The sequence below is a fragment of the Sminthopsis crassicaudata genome, chromosome 1 (genome assembly GCF_048593235.1).
Source record: "Sminthopsis crassicaudata isolate SCR6 chromosome 1, ASM4859323v1, whole genome shotgun sequence".
NCBI lineage: Eukaryota > Metazoa > Chordata > Mammalia > Dasyuromorphia > Dasyuridae > Sminthopsis > Sminthopsis crassicaudata.
In genome coordinates this window covers 440,145,778-440,156,341 of record NC_133617.1, presented here as the reverse complement: position 1 = coordinate 440,156,341, position 10,564 = coordinate 440,145,778, and positions in this window count along the sequence as shown.

Here is a 10,564-nt window from a genome sequence, read left to right as displayed (position 1 = left end):
TACCTAACATTTAAAGAACAATTCCAGTAATACATGAACTATTTGCAAAAATAGGTAAAGAAGGAGTACTGCCAAATTTCTTCTGTGGCGCAAATATGGCATTCATACCTAAACCAGAAAAGGCTAAAACAGAGAAAGAAAATTACAGATGATGAATGGTGATGAAAAAAAATTAAATGGAATATTAGCAAAGAGATTATAGCAATTTATCAGCAGTATAATACACTATGACCAGTAGGAGTTATACCATAAATGCAGAGCTGGTTTAATATCAGGAAAACTATTACCGTAATTGACCATATCAATAAAAAAACCAACAGAAATCATTTGATAATCTCAACAGATGCAGAAAAAACTTTTGACAAAATATAGCACCCATCCCTGTTTAAAAAAAAAAAAAAAACACTAGAAAACAGGAGAATAAAGAGCGCTTTCCTTAAAATAATAATCTTTATCTATCTAAAACCTATAAGTTTTTATTTGTAATGGACAGAAGCTAGATGCATTCTCGATTAGATCAGGGGTGAAACAAAGATACTCATTATCACCACTATTATTCAGCATTGTACTAGAAATATTGGCTTTAGAAATTTAAAAAAAGGCAAAGAATAAAGGAATTAGAATAGGCAATGAGAAAATAAAACTATCACTCTTTGCAGATGATATGATGATATACTTAGAGAAACCTAGAAAATTATCCAAAAACCTACAGGAAATTATTTACAACTTTAGCAAAGTTGCAGAATATAAAATAAACCCACACAAATCATCAGAATTTGTATATATCACTGACAAATCCCAGTGGCAAGAGATAGAAAGAAAAACTTCATTAAAATTACTGTAGACAAAATAAAACACTTGGGGGTCTACCTGCCAAGACAAACCCAAGAACTGTATGAACACAATTGCAAAACACTTCTCACACAAATAAAGTCAGATCTAAACAATTGAAAAAATACCAATTGTTCATGGCAAGGCTGAGTTAACATAATAAAAATGACAATTTTACCTAAATTAGTCCACTTGTTCAGTGCCATATCAATCAAAATGCCAAAATATTATTTTATATAATTAAAAAAATAATTCGAATATCAAGGGAATTAATGGGGAAAAATACAAGAATGGTGGTTTAACAGTGCCAAACCTAAAACTGTATGATAAAGCACCAATCATCAAAATCATTTGATACTTGCTAAGAAATAGAGTGTTGGATCAGTGAAATAGATGAGATGCACATAATACAATAGTCAAGGTTTATAGCAATCTAGTATTTGGTAAATCCCCAAACTCCCAGCTTCTGGAATAAGAACTCACTATTTGACAAAAATTGCTGGGAAAAGTGGAAAATAATATGTCAGAAAATCAACATAGACTTACATCTCACATCCTATACCAAAATCAGGTCAAAATGGATACATGATTTGGACATAAAGAATGATTCCATAAATAAATGAGGAGAAGAAGGGATAATTTGCCTATCAGGTCTTTGGAGAAGAGAGAATTATATGACTAAAGAACTACAGAACATAATGAAGGGCAAAATAGATAATAACTTTGATTACCTTAAACTAAAAAAGTTTTGCACCAACAAAACCAATAGAAATAATATTGAAAGGGAAGTACAAAGTTGGCAAAAATCTTTACAGACAGTATTTCTGATAAAGGTCTCATTTCTAAAATATCTAAAGAACTGTGTCAAATTTATTAGAATACAAGTCATTCCCCAAATGATAAATAATTAAAAGATACAAACAATTTTCAGATGATGAGATTAAAGCCATCCATAGTTATATGAAAAATGCTCTAAATCACTATTGATTAAAGAAATGTAAATTAAAATAATTCTGGGGTACCACTTCATACTTTTCAGATTGGCTAAGATGACAGGAAAAGATAATGATAAATGTTGGAGGGACTGGGGGAAAACAGGTACACTAATGCATTGTTGGTGAAGTTGTGAAATTATCTAACCATTCTGGAGAGAAATCTGGAACTGTGCATACCCTTTGACCTAGCAGTTCCATTATTGGGTCTATATCCCAAAGGAATCATAAAGGAGGAAAAAGGACCCAGGTGTGCAAAAATTTTTGTAGCAGCTCTTTTAGTGCTAGCAAAGAAATGGAAAAGGAGTGCATGTCCATCAATTGGGGAATGGCTGAACAAGCTCTGGTACATGAAGGGAAATGTAATATTATACTTCTATAAAAATGATGAACAAGCTTATTATAGAAAGGCCTGGAAAGATTTGGATGAATTTATGTTGAGTTAAACAAGAAAACAAGGAATATATTGTGCACAATAACAGTAAGAATGTGTGATGGTCAACTATGAAAGGTTTGCACTATACACCTGTCAGATTGGCTAAGATGACAGGAACAAATAATGATGAATGTTGGAGGGGATGTGGTAGAACTGGGACACTGATGCATTGTTGGTGGAATCGTGAAAGAATCCAACCATTCTGGAGAGCAATCTGGAACTGTGCCCAAAAAGTTATCAAGCTGTGCATATCCTTTGATCCAGCAATGCTACTGATGGGCTTATATCCCAAAGAAATACTAAAGAAGGGAAAGGGACCTGTATGTGCCAAAATGTTTGTGGCAGCCCTTTTCTTAGTGGCTAGAAACTGGAAAATGAATGGATGCCCATAAATTGGAGAATGGTTGGGTAAATTATGGTATATGAATGTTATGGAATATTATTGCACTGTAAAAAATGACTAGCAGGAAGAATACAAAAAGGCTTGGAGAGATTTACATGAACTGATGTCAAGTGAAATGAGCAGAACCAGGAGAACCACTTCAACAACAATACTGTATGAAGATGTATTCTGATTAAAGTGGATATCTTCAACATAGAGAAGATCTAATTCAGCTCCAGTTGATCAATGATGGACAGAATCAGCTACACTCAGAGAAGGAACACTGGGAATTGAGTGTAAACTGTTTGCACTATTGTCTTTCTACCCAGGTTACTTTTATCTTATGAATCCAATTCTTATTGTGCAACAAGAAATTCGGTTTTACACACATATATTGTATCTAGGATATACTGTAACACATTTAACATGTATGGGATTGCCTGTTATCTAGGGAAGGAGATAGAGGGAGGGAGGGGAAAATTCGGAAAAGAAGTGAGTACAAGGGATAATGTTGTAAAAAAAAATTACCCATGCATATGTACTCTCAAAAATTATTATAATTATAAAATTAAACAAAAATAATTCAAAATTAAGCTAAATGAGAAAACTTAAGCATATATGGAAACTTTTAATATGGATCATGGTCCCCTTTTGTTACAATAAATTGTTTTTCATGATTCAAAAAAAAAACCTATGAAAGGCTTGGTTCTTCTCAGCAGTTCAGTGATCTGAAACAATCCCAATAGACTTTGGACAGAAAATGCCATCACAGAAAAAGATCCAAGGAGTCTGAATATAAATCAACATATGCTATGTTTACTTTTTTCTTCTTCTTTTTTTTTAATCTCATGGTTTTACCCTTTTGCTCTGATTTTTCTCTCTGTATATGATTCATAAAGCACTGTATATTTTTCATTTTTATTAAAGCTGTTTATTTTTTCAAAATATATACATAGATAATTCTGCAAATTAGCCCTTGCAAAACCTTGTGTCCCAGTTTTCCCTCTTTTTTCCCACCCCACTACCCTAAATGGCAAGTAGTCCAATATATGTTTAACATGGTAGAAATATATATTAAATCAAAAATATTCATACATATTATACAATTATCTTGCTCCACAAGAAAAATCAAATCAAACCAGAAAAGAAAATGATGAAGAAAATAAAATGCAAGCAAAAAACAACAAAAAGAATGAGTAAACCACACTCAGGTCCCACAGTCCTCTCTGGGTGTAGATGTTCTTTTGATCACAAGACCATTGGAACTGCTCTGAATCATCTTATTGTTGAGGAGAGTCACACACATCAGAATTGATCATTGTATAATATTGCTATTACCATGTACAATGATCTACTGGTTTTGCTCATGTCAGTTACTCCAAGTCTTTCTGAAATCATCCTGCTCATCAATAAAGCAACGTATATCAAAAATAAATAAACTTACTATAATTAAAAAAAAAAACAACCATTCATCCAAGAGACTCACTCAACTCTTAGCAAAAATATTTATTAAAATAGCACAGCAAGACAATAATTTTAAAACACTTCTCTTATATACCTTGAATACCTCTATGTGGTGTCTCTGTAAGAGATTGGACTCAAATTTGAAGCTATAATAGTGTGACACACATACAGGGAATTCATATGGCCAAGGTAACTCACAATTCCCAAAATTCAGGGCCCTAATATTTCTCCAAAATATGAGGCTTCAATGTTTTTTTTCTTTTTCTCAAACTGTACTTAAAATGCTTACTGCTAGAAGTGACATCTGAGTTGCACAAGTGGTTGTGTTACTAGATAGGGTTACTCTGCTACAGGACTAGACTAGGACTTCATGGCTATTGGGCCACAGTGGGACAAGCTGATGCACTAGGTTCCCTTTGTTTAATTGTTCTGCTGTTCGATCAGACTCTTCCTCTGATAAATTTAGTGGTGTCTGCATTTTCTACCACTTCCCCCTTAGGTCAGCTATTGGGATCGGATTGTACTCTTTCAGAGTTCTGTTCTCTACCATGTTCTGTAGTTCTGTTTCCTACCTTGGGCTCTAAGTTTCTATTTCATTTCTCAGGAAATAGGTCATAGTTTTTTAAGGACTAGTCTTTCAATTTCTTTTCTAACTCTTCTTCCTTCTAAAAAAATACCTCATTCTAAATTATGGTGACTAACTTATGATGGCCAAAACTTCATCTCTTCAGGATGTGGTCATATGTTCAATAATCAGTTATAGGGTTTAGGGATCAGTCTTTTAAATCTAAGTTTCTCTTGTTGATCTGTTGAAAAGTAATAGAGAATTAATAAGAAATGAGGCACTATAGTAGTCTATAAATTAAAGCAAGTCAATTGAATATCCCTTCTGGCTCTCAAAAAATCAGCAGTTTAAAAAAATTCATTTTGTGCATTTAATCAGAGGTTCTGAGGTGGATGGGTCAGATTTTAAATGTTTTATTTTATTAATAGTGACTATTATAAGTAGTGAGTGTTAATATTAAAAAGATAAGATAGTCATATATCTTATCCTAGTTACAGCAACATTTGAGATCTGTTTGAAAAGACAGATAATAGATTGTCTACATTATTTGATTATATGTTTATTATTTAATTCTCTATCTAAATTGGAAAGTAGTTAGTTATGCTAGCATGGGAAATGGCAGTAGAAGCCTCAGGATAATGATTCTTTCCTTCCTTAATCTCTGCCTTATGCATTTTCTGGTTTCCTTCAAGTCCTAGCTAAAAATTCCAGATTCTATAAGAAGTCTTTCTCAATATCCTCCTTGCCCCTTCAATGCTTTACCTTTGGTGATTATTTCCATTTTCCCTTATATTTAGTTTATTTGAATGTTATATTCCTCAATAAACTATGAGGTTCTTGAGGACAAAGGTTATCTTTGGTCTTTGTATGTGTGTTACCAGTGCTTAACAATGATAAATAATAAATGTTTATGACTTGCAAAAGTGATGAATGGTGACTGACCAGGTGACTGCCTACCTACCCAATGGACTAGGTAGGCCAGAAACGAGTATATATATAGGATTAGGTAATGATAGTTCTGTGGGCAGCTAGGTGACACAATGGACAAAGTGTTGGTCCTGGAGTCAGGAAAATATGAATTCATATTCCGTCTCATACTTATTAGGTGTGTGATTCTGGGCAAGTCACTTAATCCTATTTGCTTTAGTTTTCCCACCTAAAAAATGAGCTGGAGAAGGAAATGGTGAGCCACTCCAGCATCTTTGCTGAGAAAACCCCAAATGGGTTAATAAAAAATTGTAAATGACTGAAAAATTACTGATAAATAACAACAAATAATAGTTCCAGCTAATATTTTTACTTGAGTAAAAAAAAATTTTCCTGTGTTTCAAAAAATCAGAATTACCATTTGAAAAAAAAATATTCTTATATAAATGAATGTGTTTAGAGGAAAATTGTTCAATTCAATACATATTTTCTCAGAACTTCAAACCTCTTTCAGTAGCAGAATAATTTTTAAAAAATAACTAAATAATAAACCAAGTACAAAATAATTTATATTAAGGTGTTAAGGAGTTGGAGCTTTATTATTATTATTATTATTATTATTTCATTGATATAGGGAATACTCCAGGGAGGAAACTCCTTCCACCAATCCATTTTGCCACCTTCATTGTAATTTATAGTCTTAAGAGTGTTGGCTAGAATTCTGAGAAATATCTTCTTTTTCCCCGTATGCATGGTATTTTATTCAAAGAAGACCCATTCCAATAAGCTTTGCCAGATAAAATGCCCAAAGAATATACTCCAGAAATTCTGTGTTAGATATGTAATTAGATGCACACATATCCAGACTAAACTTGCCCTTTCATGTCCCATTCTCATTGAAGGAAATGGCAACACACCAGAGTTTATGTGAAGGAAAAATAAAAACTCCTACATGGTAAAATTGTGTTCTTTGCATATTTAAGTTTCATATAACCTCTACCTGAAACTTCTCATAATTCTTTTATACATGCAGCTGCTTCTTTTCTGGAAATCCTGTAGAAAATTGAAACAAAGAATACCTTGAATTGTTATAGAAAGTATTTTATTCATGGCCTACATTTATTGTGGCTAAAATTTTTCTAAATGTTTATTCTTTGCCTGTAGCTTTTTTTTAATCCAGTAATCCTGAAAATATGGCCTCTTACTAATTTAATCTTTATTTGAATTGTTTGTATTTGAAGTCCTATCTCAGTTAAATGACTAATGTAGGACTAATGGCAGTGCATGTTCCTGTGAAGTGAATTGAACTGGGATAAGGAAATAACAGTTGGTCTAATGCAAGTAAAAATGAAATATATTAAGAAAAAGTTCTAAATAAAGAGAGTTGTAAGTAACAGAAATGTATATGTATGTGTCTTTCCGTTAATCACAATTGATTGGTTTCTATCAATTACAGAAAGTTTTAAAAATAGAATATTGCAACAAAACTAAAATAAAGAGTATGTATGATTAGGAGAATATATATTTTCTTCTCAGAAATTCTTTGTGGTTGATTATAGGGTTTAGTAGAAATAGGAGGAAGTAAAACAGAAAATATGTATGTGGCAGGGATGGAATGGGATGGAGGCAGGGGAATATCATAGACATGGAGCAAGACAAAATAAAGTATAATATTTAGTAAATTCATAACAAGAGAATGTTTTTACATTCATTCACTATTATACTAACAAAAGAATTAAGGATGTTAAATTCTAGTTTTTATGCTTTATTGAATCACAGCCAGGAATTTGGATCAAAGCCCCATAGAAAAAATTGTTGATGTCATGATAAAAATCTTTTAAAACTCTTTCTGGCCAAATCAACAGTAACACTTGGAATAGAATATAGAAAATCCTTTGGAATGAAATTTTCCTCAGCAATCCTAAGGGCCTACAGAATTCTCAGCAAACAAAGGAATTCTTCTGTTTGGTGATTGAATTGTGAGATGAAATGATGAATCATAGAAATCATAGAAAGTAAAAGCATGTTCCATGTGTAAAGTGCAGAAACTTGCCAACAATTTCACAAGGGGCATGGAGAAAATTATTAAGATGCTTGTCTCACATTTATAATTTCTTAAAGGAAAAGCAAGACATAGTATGATGTTATAGCAGAGAGAGGGCTGGCCTTAGAGTCAATAACAAGTGAGTTCCAGACCCACTTCTAACTACTGTCCATTTGATTTTGGGCAAGTCATTTCACTTATCACCAAGTAATTTTCTTTTTTTAAATATATTTTAAATTTTTTTTTACCAAGTAACTTTCTAAGAGTGCATGTTAGATAAAATCTATTTCCCATACTAATGAATCATAATAGGAGGAAAGGATAGAAAAGTGTACTAAAGTATTACTAATACTGATCCTTCTATTTTTCCATGTTATGATGTGTAAAATTAATACATTAAAATATTCCTGCATACATATATATTTTCTTCTGCAAAATTAATCCAAGATACAACTAAGCCTAATCTATTTTTAAGTAGATTGTTATCTGAAGCCCTTTATAGATCTCTGAAAGTTACTTTCTTTCAAATATCCACATTAAAGTTGGCCATCAAAAATGTTTACTTTTTAAAAAAAAATATGATAATTTACAATATTGGGCATTAACCTTATAATCAACACTGGCAAAAGTCCTTTTGAAAACTCTGAGTTAATTTTAATAATTACTTCTTGTTATATTATAGTATTATGTTCACAGTAATAGTACTAGCTAAAGTTTAAATTCCAAAATTAAGTGATAATTGGCTCAATTTTTTTTTTCTATAGTCATTCATTCACTACTCCTTTTTCATCATAGACAACATTTTGATCAGAAGAATAATTTTTCCTTTTAAGTCTAGAAATGTTTGCTGGCTATATATCTTTTTAACAATTATGACCCCAATCTCAATTTTTAAGTCATCTATTTGCTTTTTGAAGAACTTCTAGTAATATACTTGGTCATAAACAAATGAATAGGTCTATAAAGATATAAGAATACAGCCTCTATCTCTGGATTCCAAGGTAGAAAGAGAAAAAAATATTAATTGTTGAATTTTGCTTTTTCTTGAAAAATGAATCTCATGTTATTTATTCTATATCTGAAAGGGATAGAATGCAATTTGATTTCTCCAGAACCAGCCAGCAATATTGTGTGAAATTCCTGCTTGTACAGTGCATATTATTTACCAAAAAACTCTTCAAAAGATCTATTTAAATAAATCAAGGGAAGGAGATTACTGTTTACTTACCACACAAAGGAATATAAGTGTTAGGAAATAATATTGACATTGCTTTCCTGATTGACATTGTTTTTATTTGAAATTTTGAATTTCTATAGTTTCTTGATAAATCATGCAAAATGACACATAGCTATAGTAATCCTATAAATTAGATGAGAAAAAATATAATACATTAATAACAATACATATACAGACAAATGAACTCATATATATAAATATATTCATATCAATATACATATAATATGTGTATGTTTTTCAATAACAAAATTTTTAAATAGTCCTTTTCCTCAAATATCTTACATTTTACTATAGGATATAACCCAGAAACAGATAAGGAAACATCTACAAATTTGAGGAGTAAAAAAAAAGACCCGCCAGTAGAGGGATTACAAAAAGCTTCCTGTTAGAAGACTCACCTGAACAAAGTTTTGAAGGAAGTAAAAGATTTTAAGAGATTAAAATGAGAGAATAGCTTCATATTGTTGTTGTTGTTCAGTTGTGTCTACCCTGTGGACCATAGCACACCAATAGTGTCCCTGAGGTTTTTTCTTGGCAAAGATGTTGTAGTGATTTGCCATTGCTTTCTCCAGTAGATTAAGGAAAATGGAAGTTAAATGATTTGCTCAGGGTTGCTAGTAAGTGTCTGAAGATAGAGTTTAACTCAAGAAAATGAGTCTTTTCCACTTCAGGACCAGGATTCAATGTACTATGGTTCTACCTAATTACATGTAACTGTGAACAGAAGTTAAATGCTCAGGAGCCCAGAGGTAGCAGGTTTGTAAGGTTGGATATGATCTCATTTCTTGCTGTCTCCAGGCTCAATGCCACTGAGCCACCTAGATGACTAGAGATTATATCTTCTAGGCCTGTACAAAAGGAGGTAGACAAAAAAATGAAAATCAGAATTCAGGGGTATCATTAAGTCCCATTTGGCTAGAATGTAAAGGGTAAAGAATAATGAAGGGAAATAAATTTGAAAAAGAATTTAGATTCATATGTATACATTTATATATGTACATACACATATATAAAGATATGTAGATGTGTATATGTAGATAGGTATGTGCATATATAACATATATACCAACATATATATGTATTTACATGTCCATTTATTTGTACCTGCCTATAGGTATATACATCTACAAATTTAAATGGATATATGTATACATATGTATACATGACTTTTATATTTTTGCCATTGAATACTCAGCATCTAGCACAATACTTTGTGCATAATAAATAATTGATGAATACTTATCAAATTGGGTAATTGGACACTCATGTATCTCATACAATCCATACAGATTTTCCTCCACCCCCATCCCAAAGCAGGAAAAACATTCAGAAGGCTTGAAAAGTCTTCTTTCAAGGTATTTTGCCAAGATGATTGGTTTTTACATAAAACTGATTTTAATTATAATGGAGAGAACAAAGAGGACAAGGGCCTTTATTAGAAAGGAATAAACTGTAATTTCTCCTGATGAAATACTGGAAAATATGTTGTCTTAACAAGATTAAATATTATCCATTAAAATTCAACATTAAATTAAACCCACTTGTGGGCAACAAAATTATTTAACTTTATTATTAGTTGTGATTTGTTAGAAAGTTAAGTAGATATTATATTTTACTATATACCTAATTTTGTTCAGTATCTTTTTCTATAGATTCTATGGTTAATAGGGATATTGGCATGTCCTA